Source organism: Arachis stenosperma, chromosome 6, assembly GCF_014773155.1.
Source record: "Arachis stenosperma cultivar V10309 chromosome 6, arast.V10309.gnm1.PFL2, whole genome shotgun sequence".
NCBI lineage: Eukaryota > Viridiplantae > Streptophyta > Magnoliopsida > Fabales > Fabaceae > Arachis > Arachis stenosperma.
Window position 1 is genome coordinate 36,850,629 of NC_080382.1, and position 24,462 is coordinate 36,875,090.

The 24,462-nt window shown below is 41.1% G+C and overlaps 1 non-coding gene across 1 annotated transcript; it reads left to right on the forward strand.

Moving 5' to 3' along the window:
* The first annotated feature begins 22,829 nt into the window (after positions 1 to 22,829).
* On the forward strand, positions 22,830 to 22,937 carry LOC130937758 (small nucleolar RNA R71). The gene has a single exon (XR_009068959.1). It is a non-coding gene; the product is annotated as a small nucleolar RNA R71 (small nucleolar RNA).
* Positions 22,938 to 24,462: the final 1,525 nt, after the last annotated feature.

Below are 24,462 nucleotides of genomic sequence, written 5' to 3' on the forward strand. Positions count from 1 at the left end.
GAATGCTGTTCTGTATGCCCACAGAGCATCATCCAAGCTCTTTGCCCAATCCTTTCTTCGGGACATTACAGTCCGTTCTAGGATTCTTTTTAGCTCTCTGTTAGAGACTTCTGCTTGCCCATTTGTCTGTGGATGATACGGAGTTGCCACTTTGTGGCTAATTCCATATCTAACCATAGCAGAGTATAGCTGTTTATTGCAGAAATGAGTGCCCCCATCACTGATTAGCACTCTGGGGACGCCAAATCTGCTGAAAATGTTCTTCTGGAGGAATTTCAGTACGGTCTTAGTATCATTAGTGGGTGTAGCAACTGCTTCTACCCACTTAGATACACAGTCCACTGCCACCAGAATGTAAGTGTTTGAGTATGATGGTGGGAATGGCCCCATGAAGTCAATTCCCCATACATCAAACAGCTCTATCTCTAATATCCCTTGTTGAGGCATGGCATATCCATGAGGCAGGTTACCAGCTCTTTGGCAACTGTCACAGTTACGCACAAACTCTCGGGAATCTTTATAGAGAGTAGGCCAGTAGAAGCCACATTGGAGGACTTTAGTGGCTGTTCGCTCACTTCCAAAGTGTCCTCCATACTGTGATCCATGGCAGTGCCATAGGATCCTCTGTGCTTCTTCTCTGGGTACACACCTGCGGATCACTCCGTCAGCACATCTCTTAAAGAGATATGGTTCATCCCAGAGGTAGTACTTGGCATCTGAAATTAATTTCTTTCTCTGCATGTAACTGTACTCCTTGGGTATGAACCTCACAGCTTTATAGTTTGCAATGTCTGCAAACCATGGAGCTTCCTGAATGGCAAATAGTTGCTCATCTGGGAAAGTCTCAGAAATCTCAGTAGAAGGGAGGGACGCCCCAACTACTGGCTCTATTCTGGACAGATGATCAGCTACTTGATTCTCTGTCCCTTTTCTGTCTCTTATTTCTATATCAAACTCTTGCAGAAGCAACACCCATCTGATAAGCCTGGGTTTTGAATCCTGCTTTGTGAGCAAGTATTTAAGAGCAGCATGGTCAGTGTACACAATCACTTTGGATCCTACTAGGTAGGATCTAAACTTGTCAATGGCATAAACCACTGCAAGTAATTCTTTTTCTGTGGTTGTGTAATTTTTCTGTGCATCATTTAGAACACGACTAGCATAATAAATGACATGCAGAAGTTTATTATGCCTCTATCCCAACACTGCACCAATGGCATGATCACTGGCATCACACATTAATTCAAATGGTAATGCCCAATCTGGTGCAGAGATAACTGGTGCTGTGACCAACTTAGCTTTCAGGGTCTCAAATGCCTGCAGACACTCATTATCAAAGATAAATGGAGTGTCAGCAGCTAGCAGATTACTCAGAGGTTTGGCAATTTTCGAAAAATCCTTGATAAACCTTCTGTAAAATCCTGCATGTCCCAGAAAGCTTCTGATTGCCTTAACATTGGCAGGTGGTGGTAATTTTTCAATTACCTCTACCTTTGCCTTATCCACCTCTATTCCCCTGCTTGAAATTTTGTGCCCAAGGACAATTCCTTCAGTCACCATAAAGTGACATTTCTCCCAGTTTAAAACCAGGTTAGTCTCTTGGCATCTTTTCAGGACAAGTGATAGGTGGTTAAGACAGGAGCTGAATGAGTCTCCATATACTGAAAAGTCATCCATGAAGACTTCCAGAAATTTCTCTACCATATCTGAAAAGATAGAGAGCATGCACCTCTGAAAGGTTGCAGGTGCATTGCACAGACCAAAAGGCATTCTCCTATAGGCAAACACGCCTGAAGGGCAGGTGAATGCTGTTTTCTCTTGGTCCTGAGGGTCTACTGCAATTTGGTTATAGCCTGAATAGCCATCCAAAAAGCAGTAATAATCATGACCAGCTAGTCTTTCTAGCATTTGGTCTATGAACGGTAAAGGAAAATGATCCTTTCTGGTGGCTGTATTGAGCCTTCTGTAGTCAATACACATGCGCCACCCTGTGACTGTTCTTGTAGGAACCAGTTCATTTTTTTCATTATGAACCACTGTCATGCCTCCCTTTTTGGGAATAACTTGGACAGGGCTCACCCAGGGGCTATCAGAAATAGGATAAATGATCCCAGCCTCTAGTAATTTAGTGACCTCTTTCTGCACCACCTCCTTCATGGCAGGATTTAGCCTCCTCTGTGGTTGAACCACTGGTTTGGCATTATCCTCCAATAGGATCTTGTGCATGCATCTAGCTGGGCTAATGCCCTTGAGATCACTGATGGACCACCCAAGAGCTGTCTTGTGTGTCCTTAGCACTTTAATTAGTGCTTCCTCTTCCTGTGAATTTAAAGCAGAGCTTATAATCACTGGAAAAGTGTCACCCTCTCCCAGAAATGCATATTTCAGGAATGGTGGTAGTGGTTTGAGTTCAGGCTTAGGAGGTTTATCCTCCTCCTGAGGAATTTTCGAAAATTCCTTTGCCTCCTCTGGCTCTTCCTGATCAGTTTGAGCATCTTTGAAGATGTCCTCAAGTTCTGATTCTAGGCTTTCAGCCATATTGATCTCTTCTACCAGAGAGTCAATAATGTCAGCGTCCATGCAGTCCTCTGGTGTGTCTGGATGCTGCATAGCTTTTACAGCATTCAACTTGAACTCATCCTCATTGACTCTCAAGGTTACTTCCCCCTTTTGTACATCAATGAGAGTTCGTCCAGTTGCTAGGAAAGGTCTTCCTAGAATGAGAGTTGCACTCTTGTGCTCCTCCATTTCCAGCACCACAAAGTCAGTTGGAAAGGCAAATGGCCCAACCTTGACAATCATGTCCTCTATTATGCCTGATGGGTGTTTAATGGAACCATCAGCAAGCTGGAGGCATATCCTGGTTGGTTTGACTTCTCCAGTCAACCCAAGCTTTCTGATAGTGGATGCAGGTATTAGATTGATGCTTGCTCCAAGATCACATAGGGCTATCTTGGTGCAGGCGCCTTCTAATGTGCAGGGTATCATAAAGCTTCCAGGATCTTGAAGCTTTTCTGGTAAGCTTTTCAGAATGACTGCACTGCATTCTTCAGTGAGAAACACTTTTTCAGTTTCTCTCCAATCCTTCTTATGGCTTAAGATCTCTTTCATGAACTTAGCATAAGAGGGTATTTGCTCAAGTGCCTCTGCAAACGGAATCTTTATTTCAAGAGTCCTTAGATAGTCTGCAAAGCGGGCAAATTGCTTATCCTGTTCCGCTTTGCGGAGTTTCTGAGGATAAGGCATCTTGGCTTGATATTCTTCAACCTTAGATGCTGCAGGTTTATTCCTTACAGAAATGGTTGAAGAGGCCTTGTTAGGGGATAATCATCAGAACTCTCAGGTGCCTGATTCTCCTTGGGCGTTTGAACGCCAGGAGTGGATGAAGTTTGGGCGTTAAACGCCAACTTCTCCCCCTTTTCTGGCGTTTGAACGCCAGAACTGGGCAGGGAATGGGCGTTTAACGCCAGCTTTCCTCCCTGTTCTGGCGTTTGAACGCCAGTATTGGGCAATGAATGGGCGTTTAACGCCAACTTTCCTTCCCTTTCTGGCGTTTGAACGCCAATAATATTCCTCTCTGGGCTCTTACTGTCCTCAGAGGGATTTTGAACAGTGGCTTGGTCATCCTCTGTCAACTGTTCCTTAATTGACTTCTTGCTCTTTTGAGCAGTGGCATTCAGTGTTTTCCCACTCCTCAGTTGAACTGCTTGACATTCTTCTGTTATTTGTTTAGATATTTGCTGTTTTGCTTGATTCAACTGCAGTTCTATGCTCTTGTTAGCAACCTTAGTATCATGGAGCATTTCTTTAAATTCTGCTAACTGTTCTGTCATCAGGAGCAATTGTTGATTAAGCTCATTCATCTGTTCCTGAGGATCAGGATCATTGACTACTGCCATGACCTCTTCTTGTGGAACGAATTCCTTGCTAGAATATAAGTATTGGTTTCTAGCAACAATGTCTATAAGCTCTTGAGCTTCTTCAATTGTCTTTCTCATGTGTATAGATCCACCAGCTGAGTGGTCTAAAGACATCTGAGCTTTTTCTGTAAGCCCATAGTAGAAGATGTCTAACTGTACCCACTCTGAAAACATTTCAGATGGGCATTTTCTGAGCATACCTCTATACCTCTCCCAGGCATTATAAAGGGATTCATGATCCTCTTGTTTAAAGCCTTGGATGTCCAGCCTTAGCTGTGTCATCCTCTTTGGAGGGTAAAAATGATTTAGGAATTTGTCTGATAACTGTTTCCATGTCTTTATGCTTGCTGTAGGTTGGTTATTCAACCACCTTTTTGCTTGATCTTTTACAGCAAATGGAAACAGTAACAGTCTGTAGACATCCTGATCTACCTCTTTATCATGTATTGTGTCAGCAATTTGTAAGAACTGTGCCAGAAACTCAGTAGGTTCTTCCTCTGGAAGACCGGAATACTGGCAATTTTGCTGCACTATGATAATGAGTTGAGGGTTTAGCTCAAAGCTGCTTGCTTTGATGGGAGGTACACAGATGCTACTCCCATATGCAGCTGTACTGGGGTTGGCATAGGACCCCAGAGTCCTTCTGGACTGGTTAATTCCACTTAAGTCCATAATGGACAAAAGGGAAATGATAATAATTGCAAAGAGATAAATTTTGTTTGTTTTTTTTTTTTTTTGAAATAACCGAAAAATAAAAATAAAAACAAAAAGGAGATTTAAATAAAAATTCGAAAATCAAAAGGAAAATAAAATAAGATTTCGAAAATTAGAAAGAAAATAAGATCAAAGCAAATTGAGAACTGAATCAATTAGTTAATTAAAAAGATTTTGAAAACAGCAATTAAGAAGATATGATTGAAAAAATTTTTATGAGAGAGATTTGATTCTTAAAAAGAGGAAAGAGAAAAACACCAAAAAGACACCAAACTTAAAATTTTTGAAAATCAAAAGGGGACTAAGAACAAGAAAAATTCGAAATTTAAAAGAAGAAAAACAAAAAGCATGCAATTGACACCAAACTTAGAATATGAACTAGACTCAACTAAAAGACTCTAAACCAACAAAAAGAAAACAGTCCTAATCTAAGCAACAAAATAAACCGTTAGTTGTCCAAACTCGAACAATCCCCGGCAACGGCGCCAAAAACTTGGTGCACGAAATTGCAATAACACTTTTGCAATCCCGCACAACTAACCAGCAAGTGCACTGGGTCGTCCAAGTAATACCTTGCGTGAGCAAGGGTCGATCCCACGGAGATTGTCGGCTTGAATCAAGCTATGGTTATCTTGTAAATCTTAGTCAGGATATCAGAAATTATCAGGATTGATTGTGAAAAGCAAAAGAACATGAAATGGTTACTTGTTTTGCAGTAATGGAGAATAGGTTGAGGTTTGGAGATGCTCCATCTTCTGAATCTCTGCTTTCCTACTGTCTTCTTTATCAAACACGCAAGTCTCCTTCCATGGCAAGCTGTGTGTAGGGTTTCACCGTTGTCAATGGCTACCTCCCATCCTCTCATTGGAACGATTCCTGATGCCCTGTCACGGCACGGCATTCCATATGTCGGTTCTCAATCAGACCGGAGTAGAATCCAGTGATTCTTTTGGCGTCTGTCACTAACGCCCCGCCTTCAGGAGATTGAAGCACGTCACAGTCATTCAGTCATTGAATCCTACTCAGAATACCACAGACAAGGTTTAGACCTTCCGGATTCTCTTGAATGCCGCCATCAGTCTAGCTTATACCACGAAGATTCCGATTAAAGAATCCAAGAGATAACTACTTAATCTAAGGTAGAACGGAGGTGGTTGTCAGTCACACGTTCATGGTTGAGAATGATGATGATTGTCACGGATCATCACATTCATCCGGATTAAGAACAAGTATTATCTTAGAATGGAAGCAAGCATGATTGAATGAGAAACAGTAGTAATTGCATTAATCCATCAAGACACAGCAGAGCTCCTCACCCCCAACCATGGGGTTTAGAGGCTCATACTGTGGAAAGAAATGTGTACAATGTCATAAGGTCGCATTCCGTACTGATTACAAAGTCAAAAGGTCCTATAAGTAGTAACTAGTATCCTAAGGTTTACAGAAATGAGTAAATGACAGAAAAATCCACTTCCGGGCCCACTTGGTGTGTGCTTGGGCTGAGCATTGAAGCTTTTATGTGTAGAGACGTTTTCTGGAGTTAAACGCCAGTTCTCATGCCAGTTTGGGCGTTTAACTCCAAGTTTTATGCCAGTTCCGGCGTTTAACGCTGGAATTACTGAGGCCGGTTTGCTACGCAGGTTTGGGCCATCAAATCTTGGGCAAAGTATGGACTATTATATATTGCTGGAAAGCCCTGGATGTCTACTTTCCAACGCCGTTGAGAGCGCGCCAATTGGGCTTCTATAGCTCCAGAAAATCCACTTCGAGTGCAGGGAGGTCAGAATCCAACAGCATCTGCAGTCCTTTTCAGTCTCTGGATCAGATTTTTGCTCAGAACCTTCAATTTCAGTCAAAAAATACCTGAAATCACAGAAAAACACACAAACTCATAGTAAAGTCCAGAAAAGTGAATTTTAACTAAAAACTAATAAAAATATAATAAAAACTCAACTAAAACTACCAAAAACATACTAAAAACAATGCCAAAAAGCATATAAATTATCCGCTCATCAAGACTCCAAAGGCAAGGCAGTTCAACTGAGAAGGCTTGACCTTAAACCCATGGCTAGAGGATGGTTAGAGTTCATCCAATGCTCTATCATTCCTACTAGCAACCGGTCCGAAGTAACTGTGGATTGGGCTATCATGAACCATAGTATCACGATTAGAGAGGAATTGGAAATTCATGAGATCATACCTCTAGAACTATACAAGGTGGTTGACAAACCCTCCACTTTGGCAAGGTTAGCCTTCCCTCATCTCATCTGTCACCTATGCAATTCAGTCGGATTATCATAGAGAAAGACATCCTCATTGAAGAGGACAAGCCCATCACTAAAAAGAGGATGGAGCAAACAAGAGAGCCTACTCATGGACCTCAACAAGAGCATGAGGAAGTCCCTCATCAGGAAATCCCTGAGATGTCTCAAAGGATGTATTTTCTTCCACACAACTATTGGGAGCAACTCAACACCTCTTTAGGAGATTTGAGTTTCAACATGGAGCAACTAAGGATGGAGCGCCAAGAGCATTCCATTATCCTCCATGAAATCAGAGAGATCCAAAGAGCCATGAGGGAGGAACAACAAAGGCAAGGAAGAGATATTGAGGAGCTCAAGCACTCCATAGGATCTTTAAGAGGAAGAACTAGCCACCATCACTAAGGTGGACCCGTTCTTTAATTTTCTTGTTCTTATTTTTCTATTTTTTGGTTTTTATGCTTTATGTTTTGTCTATGTTTGTGTCTTTATTACATGATCATTAGTGTTTAGAGTCTATGTCTTAAAGCTATGAATGTTCCATGAATCCTTCACCTTTCATAAATGAAAAATGTTTCTATTTGCAAAAGAACAAGAAGTACATGAAATTCGAATTCTATCCTGAAAATAGTTTAATTATTTTGATGTGGTGGCGATACTTTTTGTTTTCTGAATGAATGCTTGAACAGTGCATATTTTTTATAGTGAAGTTTATGAATGTTAAAATTGTTGGCTCTTGAAAGAATAATGAAAAAAAGAGAAACGTTATTGATAATCTTAAAAATCATAAAATTGATTCTTGAAGCAAGAAAAAGCAGTGAAAAATAGAAAGCTTGCAAAAAAAATAGCAAAAAATAAAGAAAAAGAAAGAAAAAGAAAAAGCAAGCAAAAAAAGCCAATAGCTCTTTAAACCAAAAGAAAAGAGCAAAAAGTCAGTAACCCTTTAAACTAAAAGGCAAGGGTAAAGATGATCCAAGGCTTTGAGCATTAATAGATAGGAGGGCCTAAAGGAATGAAATCCTAGCCTAAGCAGCTAATTCAAATTGTCCCTAACCATGTACTTGTGTCATGTAAGTCCAAGTGAAAAACTTGGGACTGAGTGGTTAAAGTCGTGATCCAAAGTAAAAGAGTGTGCTTAAGAACTCTGGGCACCTCTAATTGGGGACTCTAGCAAAGCTGAGTCATAATCTGAAAAGGTTCACCCAGTTATGTGTCTGTGGCATTTATGAATCCAGTGGTAATACTGGAAAACAAGATGTTTACTATCACGGCCAAGACTCACAAGTAGCTGTGTTTAAGAATTAACATACTAAACTAGGAGAATTAATAACACTATCTGAATTTTGAGTTCCTATGGATGCCAATCATTCTGAACTTCAAAGGATAAAGTGAGATGCCAAAACTGTTCAGAAACAAAAAGCTACTAGTCCCACTCATCTGATTGAAACTAAGCTTCATTGATGTTTTGGAATTTATTGTATATTCTCTTCTTTTTATCCTATTTTGTTCTTGGTTGCCTGGGGACAAGCAACAATTTAAGTTTGCTGTTGTGATGAGCGGATAATTTATACGCTTTTTGGCATTATTTTTAGGTAGTTTTTAGTATGTTTTAGTTACTTTTTAGTATATTTTTATTAGTTTTTATGAAAAAATCACATTTATGGACTTTACTATGAGTTTGTGTTTTTCTATGATTTCAGGTATTTCCTGGCTAAAATTGAGGGATCTGAGCAAAAATCTGATTCAGAGGCTGAGAAAGGACTGCAGATGCTGTTGGATTCTGACCCTCCTGCACTCGAAGTGCATTTTCTGGAGCTACAAAAGCCCAATTGGCACGCTCTTAATTGATTTAGAAAGTAGACATCTTGGGCTTTTCAGTAATGTATAATAGTCTACACTTTGCTCGAGATTTGATGGCGCAAACTGGCGTCCAAACGCCCACTAGAGACCCCCTTTTTCTGGCGTAAAACGCCAGAAATGGCACCAGAACTGGAGTTAAATGCCCAAACTGGCATCCAAGCTGGTGTTTAACTTCAAGAATGGCCTATGCACGTGAAAGCTTTAAAGCTCAGCCCAAGCACACACCAAGTGGGCCTCAAAAGTGGATTTCTGCACTATCTGCACTTAGTTACTCATTTTCTGTAAACCCTGGTAACTATTTTAGTATAAATAGCACCTTTTACTATTGTATTGGGAGCTTTTTTATCACTTTAGATCATTTTGCACATTTGGGGAGGCTGGCCATTCGACCATGCCTAGATCTTCTTCTCTTATGTATTTTCTACGTTGGAGTTTCTACACCTCATAGATTAAGGTGAGGAGCTCTGCTGTTCTTCACGAATTAATGCAAGTACTATTATTTCTCTTTCAATTCATACCTACTTCTTCTCCAAGATATACTCTTGTATTTAATTCAGTTAAGTCAGAATGAAGGGGTGACCCGTGACAATCACACATTATCTTCATTACTCGCTTAGACAAGATCCGCGTGCCTGACAACCACAAGCGGTCTACATGATGTTCAACGTAGTCATTGGATGATAGCTGGAGTATACTCTCTTGGTTCTCTGATCCACGGACCGAGTCTATGTGGTTAGAACTTTCGTGGTATAGGCTAGAAATAATTGGCAGCATTTCTGAGATCCGAAAAGTTTAAACCTTGTCTGTGGTATTTCGAGTAGGATCTAGGACGGGATGACTATGACGAGCTTCAAACTCACGACTGTTGGGCGCAGAGACAGTGTGCAAAAGGATAGAGAGATCCTATTCCAACACAAGTGGGAACTGACAGATGATTATCCATGCGATAGCTGTTCCTGGTATTTTTCATTCGAGACAAGAAATCCGACAGTTGATTAGCCGTACAGAAACTGTAGCCGGACCATTTTCACTGAGAGGATCATACAGCTTGCCATGGAAGGGAGGACGCATGATTGGATGAAGACAATAGGAAAGTAGAGGTTCAGAAGCAACAAAGCATCTCTAAACGCTTATCTGAAATTCCCACCAATGAATTATACAAGTATCTCTATGTTATTTTCCGTTTTATTTACCATTTAATTATCAGTACCTCATAACCATTTGAATCCGCCTGACTGAGATTTACAAAATGACCATAGCTTGCTTCAATCTGACAATCTCTGTGGGATCGACCCTTACTTGCGTAAGGTTTTATTACTTGGATGACCCAGTGCACTTGCTGGTTAGTTGTGCGGAATTGTGAAAAGTGTGATCACAATTTCGTGCACCAAGGTGAGATACTCCCAGCAGTTATCTTATGTAACCTTCATCTGCTCCATGGATGAATTGAACTGCTGCCAGCGGCTATCCTATGTGATTCTCATCTACTCAATACAAGAAGCAAGCTGCTGCCAGTACTCTTGAGGCGAAAAGTAATGTCCCTGAGGTAATGGAGGATGGTCCTGTTGTGCTTCCTCCTCAACTTGATCTTCTCTGGGGACACTATGATTTCCCCTAAGATGCTCCATAGTCTTCTTAGTAATTGGCCTCTCAACGAGAATAGAGAAGTCGTTATCCACCTTTACCTTTGCTGCTTCACACAGGCGGTAAATCAGATGTGAAAAACCAAGCCTAGCCTTCTTAAGAGGATTGGAGGAAATGTTATGTATCTATTATGGAATAATGTCCTCTACCTCCACCACTTCTCCTTTCATGATACAGTGAATCATGACAGCCCGGTCCATAGTGCATTCGGACCAATTGCTAGTTGGCATAATAGACCTCTGGATGAAGTCTAGCCATCCCTTAGCCATAGGAAGAAGATCAGTGCTCTTCAGTTGGTTCGGTGTCCCTTCTGAACCTGTTCTCTATTGAGCACTCGGAATACATATTTCTTCAAGCACTTGGTCTAGTTGCTGATCTCTGTGCATCTTCTCACTATAACAAGCAGATGTATAATCCGGGGGTGGCAGATGGAGGGCCTTTCGGATGCTTCTTGGACTGAAATCAGTGACTTTTCCTCTCACATAGCTTTGATAGTTCTTTTCATTGACCTCGTCAACATCCTTGTAAGTGACCCAGAGATTGCCACAGAATTCTTGGACTATCAATTGTCCAACCTCTATGCATTATAAGAACTAGTGACTAGCTCTTTGCCTTTCCTTTTTCTTAAGGACTCAATAGTTTTTGGTGCCATTATAGTGAACAGAAAACATTACAAGCTAAGCAATAACATCAAACTTAAAACTTTGCTTGTCCTCGAGTAAAATAGAAAAGAACAAAGAGGAAGATAGAGAGTAGAGGATAACGAAATCTAAAATAATGAAGTAAAATTAAATTAAAAAATTTCTTTTTTATTTTTTGTAAACTGTATAAATGAATAATAAAAATAAAAAAATTACGATGGGGGCAGACAGAGGGGAGGGATAATGAAAGAAGGGGGTAGTGATGTGTATAGAAGAGGGGTTGGGGTTAATAGGAGAGAGGTGTTGTATTAAGAGAGGGGATGTGTATATATAGGCAGGGGGGTTGGGGACGAGGGATATAAGGATATGAGATGGGGGGGATTGTGTCTGAAGGAGGTTGGGGAGGGTTTTGGAAGAGAATTGTAGAGTGGGAATGGAATGGTTTGTTGTATGTTAGTGCTGCTGTGTGTGGCTTGAATGGTGGGGGGCTTTATATAGAGGGATGTGGGTAGAGGGGGTTTGGTCACGAGTGGGGTTTGGTTTAGGGGATAATCTTTGGGGATTGAAAGAGGGAGTCACAGGTAGGTTAGGGGGGTGGGGAATATATGGCGAATGAAAGGGTGAAGAAGCTGGAGTCACAAGGAGGGGTTGGAAAGGGAATTAAAGACATGAGAAAAGGGAAAGTGAAGATGTGTAGGGGTGGGATTCAGGATTCACGTGATTCGGTGAGGAATTAGGCAAAACAAGAAAGCTGGCACCTAACTTGGAGATCTCGGCGCCTAACTTCGCATTTGCTTCTCTCCTGGTACCTAACTTGAGAAGAGTGGAGTTAGGCGCCTAACTTGAGAAGAGTGGAGTTAGGCGCCAAGCTTCCCGTATGATATGCCTCCCTCGCGCCTAACTTGGTAAAACTCAAGTTGGGCGCCACCTCAAATTTTTTTTTTTTGCTGGTGCCTAACTTCACAAGGCGCGGACCTAACATCAAGAAATCCTCCAAGAATGCCTCATGTGGCGCCTAACTTCAAGAAGGTGAAGTTAGGCGCCAAGCCTTCAGTAGAAAATTGCCCAAAAGCACGCACAACTGACGCCTAACTTCAAGAAGTGAAGTTGGGCGCCACCCCTCCAACAACTCTCCTTCAAAATTGGTCTTCATGTGGCGCCTAACTTCACTTTCTGAAGTTAGGCGCCACCCTGTCTGCACCAAACTCCTCCAGGGTGTTCGAAACTCTGTCTGAATGCACCTGTTTCTGTTCTAATCACTCTGCATGATCCAAATACACATAAAAAAAGGAAAAATAGTAGAAATCCAAACAAAACTAAATAAATAAAAAATCAAAGTAAAAATCAAACTTAAGGATACGAAAATATCGGGTTGCCTCCCGACAAGGCTTCTTTACCGTCACTACCTTGACGGTCAGTTCTGCTAAGTCAGCATATAAGTGGACCTCTGGCAATCAATCTCGGCTCCAAGATAATGCTTTAACCTCTGGCTATTTACTGTAATCTTCTGTCAGAATTCTCTTCCTGAATTTCCATAGGACCATACGGTGATGCTTTAGTTACCACAAACGGCCCTGAGCACTGGGACTTCAGTTTGTCGGGAAAGAGCTTGAGCCTTGAATTGAACAAAAGCACTCTTTGACCTAGCTCAAACACTCTGATGGAAATCTACTTGTCATGCCATATCTTGGTTCGCTCTTCATAGAGTTTGACATTCTCATAAGCAGAATATTTGAATTCATCAAGCTCATTAAGTTGCAGCATCCGCTTTATTCCTACAGCTTGGGCATCAGAGTTCAGAAACTTTATCGCCCAGTATGCTTTATGCTCCAACTCAACTGGCAAGTGACAGGTTTTATCATAGACTAACTGATAAGGAGACATGCCAATAGGAGTCTTGAATGCTGTCCGGTATGGCCATAGAGCATCATCAAGCTTCCTAGACCAATCCTTTCTTGAGATACTGACGGTCTTCTCTAAAATCCTCTTGAGTTCTCTATTAGAAACCTCAACCTGTCCACTTGTCTAAGAGTGATAGAGGGTTGCCACTTTATGATGGACTCCATATCTCTGCAGAAGTGAGTCCAGCTGTCTGTTGTAGAAGTGACTTCCTCCATCACTAATAAGTGTCCTTGGGACACCAAACTGGCTAAAAATATATCTCTGGAGAAAGCTCATCACCACTTTGGCATCATTGGTGGGCAAAGTAACAACTTCCACCCACTTAGACACATAATCAACTGCTACTAAGATATAAGTGTTGGAGTATGAGGGTGGGAAAGGTCCCATGAAGTCAATACCCCACACATCAAACAGCTCAATCTCGAGAATCTCCTGCTGTGGTATCTCATGGTTGGTAGGAAGATTCTTAGCTCTCTGACATTTGTCACAATTCTTCACAAATGCTCTTGAGTCCCGAAAGAGAGTCGGCCAGTAAAAAATGCTCTGAAGGACCTTTGAAGCAGTCCTTTCACCACCAAAATGGCCTCCATAATTACAACCATGACAATGCCAAAGAATCTGCTGTGTTTTCTCATCTGACACACCTACAGATTATACCATCTGAGCATCTTTTAAAAAGATAAGGCTCCTCCCAAAAGTAGTACTTTGCATCATCCAGTAGCTTCTTAACTTGTTGTTTACTGTACTCCTTGGGGAAGAACCTCATGGCTTTGTAATTTGCAATGTCTACAAACCATGAAGCTCGCTGAATGACAAAAAGTTGCTCATTCAGGAATGTCTCAGTCACAGCTGTGGGTGATTGCATTCCTTCTTCAGGTTCAATTCTAGAAAGGTGGTCAGCTACTTGATTTTCTAACCCATTTCTGTCCTTGATCTCAATGTCAAACTCCTGAAGGAGCAGCACCCATCTGATCAGTCTTGATTTAGAATTCTGTTTGGTTAGAAGGTACTTTAAAGCAGCATGATCAGTATAAATAATAACCTTAGAACCAATTAAATAGGACCTAAACTTATCAATAGCATTCACAACAGCTAATAATTCTTTTTCTGTGGTTGTGTAATTCTTTTGAGTATCATTTAATATGCAACTAGCATAGTAAATGACGTGTATATGCTTGCCTTGTCTCTGTCCTAAAACAGCTCTTATAACATAGTCACTAGCATCACACATTAACTGAAATGGTAAATCTCAGTCAGGAGGAGTTATGATGGGAGCAGAGGTCAAGTTTGCTTTCAGAGTTTCAAAGGCATGCAGACAGTCAGTATCAAAGATAAAAGGAATATCAATGGTTTAGCAATTTTAGAAAAATCCTTTATAAATCCTCTGTAAAATCCTGCATGACCCAAGAAACTCCTGGCTGCCTTAACATTGGTTGGTGGTGGTAATTTTTGAATCACCTCCACCTTTGCTCTATCAACCTCAATTTCCTTGCTTGAAATCCGGTGTCCAAGAACAATACCTTCTGTAACCATAAAATGACATTTCTCCCAATTTAAAACAAGATTTGATTCTTGGCACCGTGTCAAGACCAGAGATAAATGCTTAAGACAGGATTCAAAAGAATAGTGACATCTCTAATGGTGCAAGGAATTACAAAACTTCCTGGGTCCTGCATCTTCTCAAGAAGGTTATATTGAATGATGGCACTGCATTCCTTTATCAACACCACTGTCTCACTTTCCTTTCAATTCCTCTTGTTAGTCAACAGTTCCTTCATGAACATAGCATAGAGAGGCATTTGCTCAAGAGCCTCAGCAAAAGGAATGTTGATTTGAAACTTCTTAAAGACTTTTAAAAATCTGGAAAATTGTTTGTCTTTGGAAGCCTTCTAGAGCCTCTGAGGGTATGCCATCTTGGGCTTGTATTCAGGAGCCTTAGGCAATGTAGGATGAGTGTTAAGAAAGGCTGGAAAGGGGTTATCTGCACGCCTAGAAGGGGCGTATTCTACCTCCTCTTTCTTCTCCTCCTGAGCTTCTTTTTCAACTGACTCCTCATTGACCTTGGTCTTAAAACCAGCTTCTTTACCACTCCTCAGTTGAATAGCCTTGCAATCTTCTCTTGGATTTACCATTGTATCACCAGGAAGGGTAGTAGAAGGCTTCTTAGGTATTTGCTTGCTCAACTGGCCTACTTGCACTTCCAAATTTCTAAGTGAAGCTCTAGTCTCCTGCATAAAACTTGTCATTAGTGCTTCTAGATCAGTGTTTTTCTGTGGTTGAGAAGTTGCTTGCTGATGTTGTTGTTATTGTTGAGATGACTGAAACTAGCGGTTATTAAAATTATTCTGTTAAAAATCACCATGAGGATGACTATTAAAATTCTGTGGTCTCTGAGGTTGCTCTCTCCACCCCAGATTTGGGTGATTTCTCCACCACTGATTAAAGGTCTTGGCATATGAATCATTATTGGGGTTTCTAGGATCATTCCCATATAGTTGACCTGTTCAGGAGAAAATTGAGCATATTCATAATTCTCACCTTGAATGTAGCCACCATTCATGTCATATGGAGCCTCTTGAGGAACATTTCAAGCACTAATAGCTGAAACCTGCATCCCACTCAAGTGTTGAGTAAGCATATTGATCTGTTGATATATAACCTTATTCTGATAGCATCCAAGGTTTCCACTTCCAAGACTCCTTTCTTCTGAGGAGCCTCAGAGTTCATAAGATTCCTATTAGAAGAGTAAAGATATTGGTTGTTAGCAACCAACTCAATAAGCTCAGCAGTCTGTTCAAGCGTCTTCTTCATATGCAATGAACCACCTGCAGAGTTGTCTAAGCACATTTTGGCCATTTCACAGAGGCCATCATAAAAGATCTCCAACTTGGTCCATTCAGAAAACATGTCAGGAGGGCATTTTCTGGTCATCAGCTTGTACCTCTCCCAGACTTCATAGAGGGTCTCACCATCTCTCTGCCTGAAGGTCTGAACATCCACCCTTAGCTTAGTCAGCTTCTGTGGTGGGAAGAATTTGGACAAAAATTTATTGACTACCTTATCCCAAGTGTCCAGGCTCTCCTTGAGCTGCGAATTAAGCCACTGGTTTGCTCCATCCCTCACAACAAATGGAAAGAGCATGAACTTGTAGACCTTAAGATTCACTCCATTTGTTTTCACAGTATCATAAATCTACAGGAAGTTAGAGATGAATTGGTTTAGATCTTCTTGTGGGAGTCCATGATCCTGACAGTTTTGCTGCACCAGAGTGACTAACTGAGGCTTTAGCTTAAAGTTGTTCGCAGCTATAGGACATACCACAATACTGTTCCCATAGAAATTAGGATTGGGAGCAGTGTATGAGTCAAGCATCCTTCTAGGTTGTTCATTATCATTCTGGTTTACCACATTGGCATTGACAACATTGTTGTGGTCAGGATGCATTGTGAGCTCCTCAGCTTCTTTTATAAGAGTATCACTGAGATTTTCACCGGATTTATAGAGTCTAGCTTGTTGCAACTGCCGTGGTCCTCTCAGGTTCAGGATCAAATCTATAAGAGGTTCCTTGTTCCTGTTTCTGCTCATAAACAATAGAAAATAAGAAAAGATGGGAAGCTCTACTTCAGAGTGCAGAGAATTCCCAGTGAGGTAATGGTGCGCGAAATTGTGAACAATACTTTTTCACAACTCTCATAATCCCCGGTAATGGCTCCAAAAAACTTGGTGGCTCAATACCATGGCATTACACAACTTCGCACAACTAACCAGCAAGTGCACTGGGTCGTCCAAGTAATACCTTACGTGAGTAAGGGTCGATCCCACGGAGATTGTTAGCATTGAAGCAAGCTATGGTCATCTTGTAAATCTTAGTCAGGCAAACTCAATTGTATATGATGATGAACGAAAATAATATAAAGATAAGGATAGTGATACTTATGTATATCATTGGTGTAAGAGCTTCAGACAAGCGTATGAAGATGCCTTCCCTTCCGTCTCTCTGCTTTCCTACTGCCTTCATCCAATCCTTCTTACTCCTTTCCATGGCAAGCTCGTGTAGGGTCTCACTGTTGTCAGCAGCTACCTCCCATCCACGCAGTGAAAGCTAATGCACGCACTCTGTCACAGTACTGCCAATCACCGGTTTGGTTCCCTCCCCTACCGGAATAGAATCACTCTTTTGCGTCTGTCACTAACGCCCAGTAGGTTACAGGTTTGAAGCACGTCACAGTCATTCAGTCATTGAATCCTACTCAGAATACCACAGACAAGGTTAGACCTTTCGGATTCTCTTGAATGCTGCCATCAAGTCCTGCCTATACCACGAAGATTCCTTTTAAAGAATCCAAGAGATATTCACTAAGCCTCAGATGCTTGTAGAACAAGAATGGTTGTCAGTCACCTTGTTCATGAGTGAGAATGGTGATGGGCGTCAATCATCACCTTCATCATGTTGAAGAACAAGTGATATCTTGGATAAAGAACAAGCGGAATTGAATGGAAGAACAATAGTAATTGCATTAATACTCGAGGTACAGCAGAGCTCCACACCTTAATCTATGGTGTGTAGAAACTCCACCGTTGAAAATACATAAGAACAGGGTCTAGGCATGGCCGAATGGCCAGCCTCCCAAAGTGATCAAAAGATCTAAAGAAAAAGGTTCCAAAGATCCGAAGATATCTAATACAATAGTAAAAGGTCCTACTTATAGAAAACTAGTAGCCTAAGGTGTACAGAAATGAGTAAATGACATAAAAATCCACTTTCGGGCCCACTTGGTGTGTGCTTGGGCTGAGCAATGAAGCATTTTTCGTGTAGAGACTCTTCTTGGAGTTAAACGCCAGCTTTGGTGCCAGTTTGGGCGTTTAACTCCCATTTGGGTGCCAGTTCCAGCGTTTAACGCTGGGATTTCTTGAGGTGACTTTGAATGCCGGTTTGGGCCATCAAATCTTGGGCAAAGTATGGACTATTATATATTGCTGGAAATCCCAGGATGTCTACTTTCCAACGCCGTTGAGAGCGCGCAAATTGGGCTTCTGTAGCTCCAGAAAATCCACTTCGAGTGCAGGGAGGTCAGAATCCAACAGCATCTGCAGTCCTTTTGAGTCTCTGGATCAGATTTTTGCTCAGGTCCCTCAATTTCAGCCAGAAAATACCTGAAATCACAGAAAAACACACAAACTCATAGTAAAGTCCAGAAAAGTGAATTTTAACTAAAAACTAATAAAAATATACTAAAAACTAACTAGATCATACTAAAAACATACTAAAAACAATGCCAAAAAGTGTATAAATTATCCGCTCATCACAACACCAAACTTAAATTGTTGCTTGTCCCCAAGCAACTGAAGATCAAATAAGATAAAAAGAAGAGAATATGCAATGAACTCTAAAAATATCTATGAAGATCAGTATTAATTAGATGAGCGGGGCTTTTAGCTTTTTGCCTCTTGAATAGTCTTGGCATCTCACTCTATCCCTTGTAATTCAGAATGATTGGCTTCTTTAGGAACTCAGAATCCAGATAGTGTTAATGATTCTCTTAGTGAAGTATGATGATTCTTGAACATAGCTATTTATTGAGTCTTGGCTGTGGCCCAAAGCACTCTGTCTTCCAGTATTACCACCGGATACATACATGCCACAAACACATAATTGGGTGAACCTTTTCAGATTGAGACTCAGCTTTGCTAAAGTCCCCAATTAGAGGTGTCCAGGGTTCTTAAGCACACTCTTATTGCCTTGGATCACAACTTTATTTCTTTCTTTTTCTTTCTTTTTTTTTCGAATTTTTTTTTTTTCGTTTGCTTGCTTTCTTTCTTGCTTCAAGAATTATTTTTTTTTTATGATTTTTCAGATCCTCAATAACATGTCTCCTTTTTCATCATTCTTTCAAGAGCCAACATTCATGAACCACAAATTCAAAAGACATATGCACTGTTCAAGCATACATTCAGAGAACAAAGGTGTTGCCATCACATCAAAATAATTAAACTATTATAAAATTCAGAATTCATGCAATTTTTTTCTTTTCAATTAAGCACGTTTTTATTCAAGAAAGGTGATGGATTCTTAGGACATTCATAACTTTAAGGCATAGACACTAAGACACTAATGATCACAAGACACAAACATAGATAACATAAGCATAAAAATCGAAAAACAGAAGAATAAAGAACAAGGAAATCAAGGAACGGGTCCACCTTAGTGAAGGCGGCTCTTCCTTCCTCTTGAAGGTCCTATGGAGTGCTTGAGCTCCTCAATGTCTCTTCCTTGTCTTTGTTGCTCCTCCCTCATGATTCTTTGGTCTTCTCTAATTTCATGGAGGAGAATGGAGTGTTCTTGATGCTCCACCCTTAGTTGTCCCATATTGGAACTCAACTCTCCTAGGGAGGTGTTCAGTTGCTCCCAGTAGTTTTGTGGAGGAAAGTGCATCCCTTGAGGTATCTCAGAGATCTCATGGTGAGAGGGGTCTCTTGTGTACTCCATCCTTTTCTTGGTGATGGGCTTGTCCTCATCAATGGGGGTATCTCCCTCTATGTCAACTCCAACTGAATAACAGAGGTGACAGATGAGATGAGGGAAGGCTAACCTTGCCAAAGTGGAGGTCTTGTCCGCCACTTTGTAGAGTTCTTGAGCTATAACCTCATGAACTTCCACTTCTTCTCCAATCATGATGCTATGTATCATGATGGCCCGGTCTATGATAACTTCGGACCGGTTGCTAGTGGGAATGATTGAGCGTTGTATGAACTCTAACCATCCTCTAGCCACGGGCTTGAGGTCATGCCTTCTCAATTAAACCGGCTTTCCTCTTGAATCTTGCCTCCATTGTGCGCCCTCTTCACATATGGTTGTGAGGACTTGGTCCAACCTTTGATCAAAGTTGACTCTTCTAGTGTAAGGATGCTCATCTCCTTGCATCATAGGCAAGTTGAACGCCACCCTCACACTCTCCGGACTAAAATCCAAGTATTTCCCCCGAACCATAGTGAGATAATTCTTTGGATTCGGGTTCACACTTTGGTCATGGTTCTTGGTGATCCATGCATTGGCATAGAACTCTTGAACCATCAAGATTCCGACTTGTTGAATGGGGTTGGTAAGTACTTCCCAACCTCTTCTTCGGATCTCATGGCGGATCTCCGGATATTCACCCTTTTTGAGTGAAAAGGGGACCTCGGGGATCACCTTCTTCAAGGCCACAACTTCATAGAAGTGGTCTTGATGCACCCTTGAGAGGAATCTATCCATCTCCCATGACTCGGAGGTGGAAGCTTTTGCCTTCCCTTTCCTCTTTTTAGAGGTTTCTCCGGCCTTGGATGCCATAAATGGTTATGGAAAAACGAAAAAGCAACGCTTTTACCACACCAAACTTAAAATGTTTGCTCGTCCTCGAGCAAAAGAAGAAAGAAGAGAGTAGAAGAAGAAGAAATGAGGAAGAGGGAGATGGTAGTGTGTTCGGCCAAGAAGGGTAAGAAAGGGTGTTTAGGTTGTGTGAAAATGAAGAGTTGAAGAAGGGTATTTATAGGAGAGAGGGGGGTAAAGGTTCGGCCATTAGGGGTGTGTTTTGGGAGGGAAAGTGGTTTGAATTTGAAGGGTGAGGTTGGTGGGGATTTATGAAGGATGGATGTGAGTGGTGAAGAGAAAGATGGAATTTGATAGGTGAAGGGTTTTTGGGGAAGAGGTATTGAGGTGATTGGTGAATGGGGGAAGAAGAGAGAGAGTGATGGTGGGGTCCTGTGGGGTCCACAGATCCTGTGGTGTCAAGGAAAAGTCATCCCTGCACCAATTGTTGCTCAAAATCACGTTTTGAGCCATTTCTGGCGTTAAACGCCGGGCTGGTGCCCATTCCTGGCGTTTAACGCCAGGTTGTTGCCCTTTTCTGGCGTTTAACGCCAGTCTGGTGCCCCTTTCTGGCGTTAAACGCCCAGAATGGTGCCAGACTGGGCGTTAAACGCCCAACAGCTAGCATTACTGGCGTTTGAACGCCAGCTTCTTCTCCTCTAGGGTGTGCTGTTTTTCTTCCTGTTTTTCATTCTGTTTTTGCTTTTTTCATTGTTTTTGTGACTTCTTATGATCATCAACCTACAAAAAAGATAAAATAACAAAAGGAAATAGTTAACTATAAAACATTGGGTTGCCTCCCAACAAGCGCTTCTTTAATGTCATTAGCTTGACAGAGGACTCTCATGGAGCCTCAGAGATACTCAGAACCGTGTTGTAACCTCCCAACACCAAACTTAGAGTTTGAATGTGGGGGTTCAACACCAAACTTAGAGTTTGGTTGTGGCCTCCCAACAGCAAACTTAGAGTTTGACTGTGGGGGCTCTGCTCGGCTCTGTTTTGAGAGAAGCTCTTCATGCTTCCTCTCCATGATGATAGAGGGATGTCCTTGGGCCTTAAACACCAAGGATTCTTCATTCACTTGAATGATCAACTCTCCTCTATCAACATCAATCACAGCCTTTGCTGTGGCTAGGAAGGGTCTGCCAAGGATGATGGATTCATCCATGCACTTCCCAGTCTCTAGGACTATGAAATCAGTAGGGATGTAATGGTCTTCAATCTTCACCAAAACATTCTCTACAAGTCCATGAGCTTGTTTTCTTGAATTGTCTGCCATCTCTAATGAGATTCTTGCAGCTTGCACCTCAAGGATCCCTAATTTCTCCATTACAGAGAGGGGCATGAGGTTTACACTTGACCCTAAGTCACACAAGGCCTTCTTGAAGGTCATGGTGCCTATGGTACAAGGTATAGAAAACTTCCCAGGATCCTGCCTCTTTTGAGGCAGTTTCTGCCTAGACAAGTCATCCAGTTCTTTGGTGAGCAAGGGAGGTTCATCCTCCCAAGTCTCATTTCCAAATAACTTGTCATTTAGCTTCATGATTGCTCCAAGGTATTTAGCAACTTGCTCTTCAGTGACATACTCATCCTCTTCAGAGGAAGAATACTCATCAGCGCTCATGAATGGCAGAAGTAAGTCCAATGGAATCTCTATGGTCTCAATTTGAGCCTCAGATTCCCATGGTTCCTCATTGGGGAACTCAGAGGAGGTTGGTGCACGCCCATTGAGGTCTTCCTCAGTGGCGTCCACCTCCTCTCTTTCCTCTCCATATTCGGCCATGTCTATGGCTTTGCACTCTCCTTTTGGATTTTCTTCTGTATTACTTGGGAGAGTACTAGGAGGGAGTTCAGTAATTTTCTTGCTCAGCTGTCCCACTTGTCCTTCCAAATTTCTGATGGAGGACCTTGTTTCAGTCATGAAACTTTGAGTGGTCTTTATTAGATCAGAGACCATTGTTGCTAAGTCAAAAGTATTCTGCTTAGAACTCTCTGTCTGTTGCTGAGAAGATGATGGAAAAGGCTTGCCATTGCTAAACCTGTTTCTTCCACCATTATTGTTATTGAAACCTTGTTGAGGTCTCTCTTGATTCTTCCATGAGAGATTTGGGTGATTTCTCCATGAAGAATTATAGGTGTTTCCATAGGGTTCTCCTAGGTAATTCACCTCTTCCATGGAAGGGTTCTCAGGATCATAAGCTTCTTCCTCAGATGAAGCATCCTTAGTACTGTTTGGTGCATTTTGCATTCCAGACAGACTTTGAGAAATCAAATTGACTTGTTGAGTCAATATCTTGTTCTGAGCCAATATGGCATTCAGAGTGTCAATCTCAAGAACTCCTTTCTTCTGACTAGTCCCATTGTTCACAGGATTCCTTTCAGAAGTGTACATGAATTGGTTATTTGCAACCATTTCAATCAATTCTTGAGCTTCTGCAGGCGTCTTCTTCAGATGAAGAGATCCTCCAGCAGAGCTATCCAAAGACATCTTGGATAGTTCAGAGAGACCATCATAGAAAATACCTATGATGCTCCATTCAGAAAGCATGTCAGAAGGACATCTTCTAATTAATTGTTTGTATCTTTCCCAAGCTTCATAGAGGGATTCTCCATCCTTCTGTCTGAAGGTTTGGACTTCCACTCTAAGCTTACTCCATCTTTGTGGTGGAAAGAACTTTGCCAAGAAGGCATTGACTAGCTTTTCCCAAGAGTCCAGGCTTTCTTTAGGTTGAGAATCCAACCATATTCTAGCTCTGTCTCTTATAGCAAAAGGGAATAGCATCAGTCTGTAGACCTCAGGGTTAACCCCATTAGTCTTGACTGTGTCACAGATTTGCAAGAATTCAGCTAAGAACTGATGAGGATCTTCCATTGGAAGTCCATGGAACTTGCAATTCTGTTGCATTAGAGAAACTAATTGAGGCTTAAGCTCAAAGTTGTTTGCTCCAATGGCAGGGATAGAGATGCTTCTCCCATAGAAATCAGGAGTAGGTGCAGTGAAGTCACCCAGCACCTTCCTTGCATTGTTGGCATTGTTGTTGTTTTCGGCTGCCATGGGTTCTTCTTCCTTGAAGAATTCGGTCAGGTCCTCAACAGAGAGTTGTGCTCTAGCTTCTCTTAGCTTTCGCTTCAAGGTTCTCTCAGGTTCAGGGTCAGCTTCAACAAGAATGCCTTTGTCTCTGCTCCTGCTCATATGAAAGAGAAGAGAACAAAAATGTGGAATCCTCTATGTCACAGTATAGAGATTCCTTGAAGTGTCAGAGGAAAAGAAAAATAGAAGAAAAGAAGGTAGAAGAATTCGAACTTGATTAGATAGAATTCGAATTGTGCATTAAGAAGGAGTGGTACTCCATAAATAGAAGGATGTGAGAAGGAGGGAAGAGGATTTTCGAAAATTCAATTAAAAGATTTTGAAAACATTTTGAAAATTTGATTGATAATTTTCGAAAATTCAAAGTGAAAAAGAAATCAAGTGATTTTTGAAAAAGATTTTGAAATTAGAAATTAAAAAGATTTGATTGAAAACTAATTTGAAAAAGATGTGATTGAAAAGAATTGATTGAAAAGTTATGGTTTTAAAAAGATGTGATTGAGAAGATATGATTTGAAAACAATTTTAAAAGATATGATTTGAAAACAATTTGAAAAGAAGTGATTTTTTTTTTTAAAAAAAATTGATGACTTGCCTAACAAGAAAAGATATGATTCAAACATAAAACCTTCCTTAATAGAAAAGGCAAAAAATGTTCAATCAAATCATTAATTGTTAGTAAGTATCTTTGAAAAAGGAAAGAAATTGATTTTGAAAACATTTGATTGAAAAGATATGATTTGAAAAAGATTTGGTTTTGAAAAACTTTGAAAACTTGAAAAAAATTTGATTTGAAAACAAAATCTTCCTCCTAGCACCATCCTGGCGTTAAACGCCCAGAATGGTATACATTCTGGCGTTTAACGCCCAAAATGCTACCTCTTTGGGCGTTAAACGCCCAACCAGGTACCCTGGCTGGCGTTTAAACGCCAGTCTGCCTTCTTCACTGGGCATTTTTGAATGCTCATCTTTTTCTGTATAATTCCTCTGCAGTGTGTTCTGAATCTTCAATTCTTTGTATCATTGACTTGAAAAGACACAAATTAAAAATATTTTTGGATTTTTAATAATCAAAATGCAACAA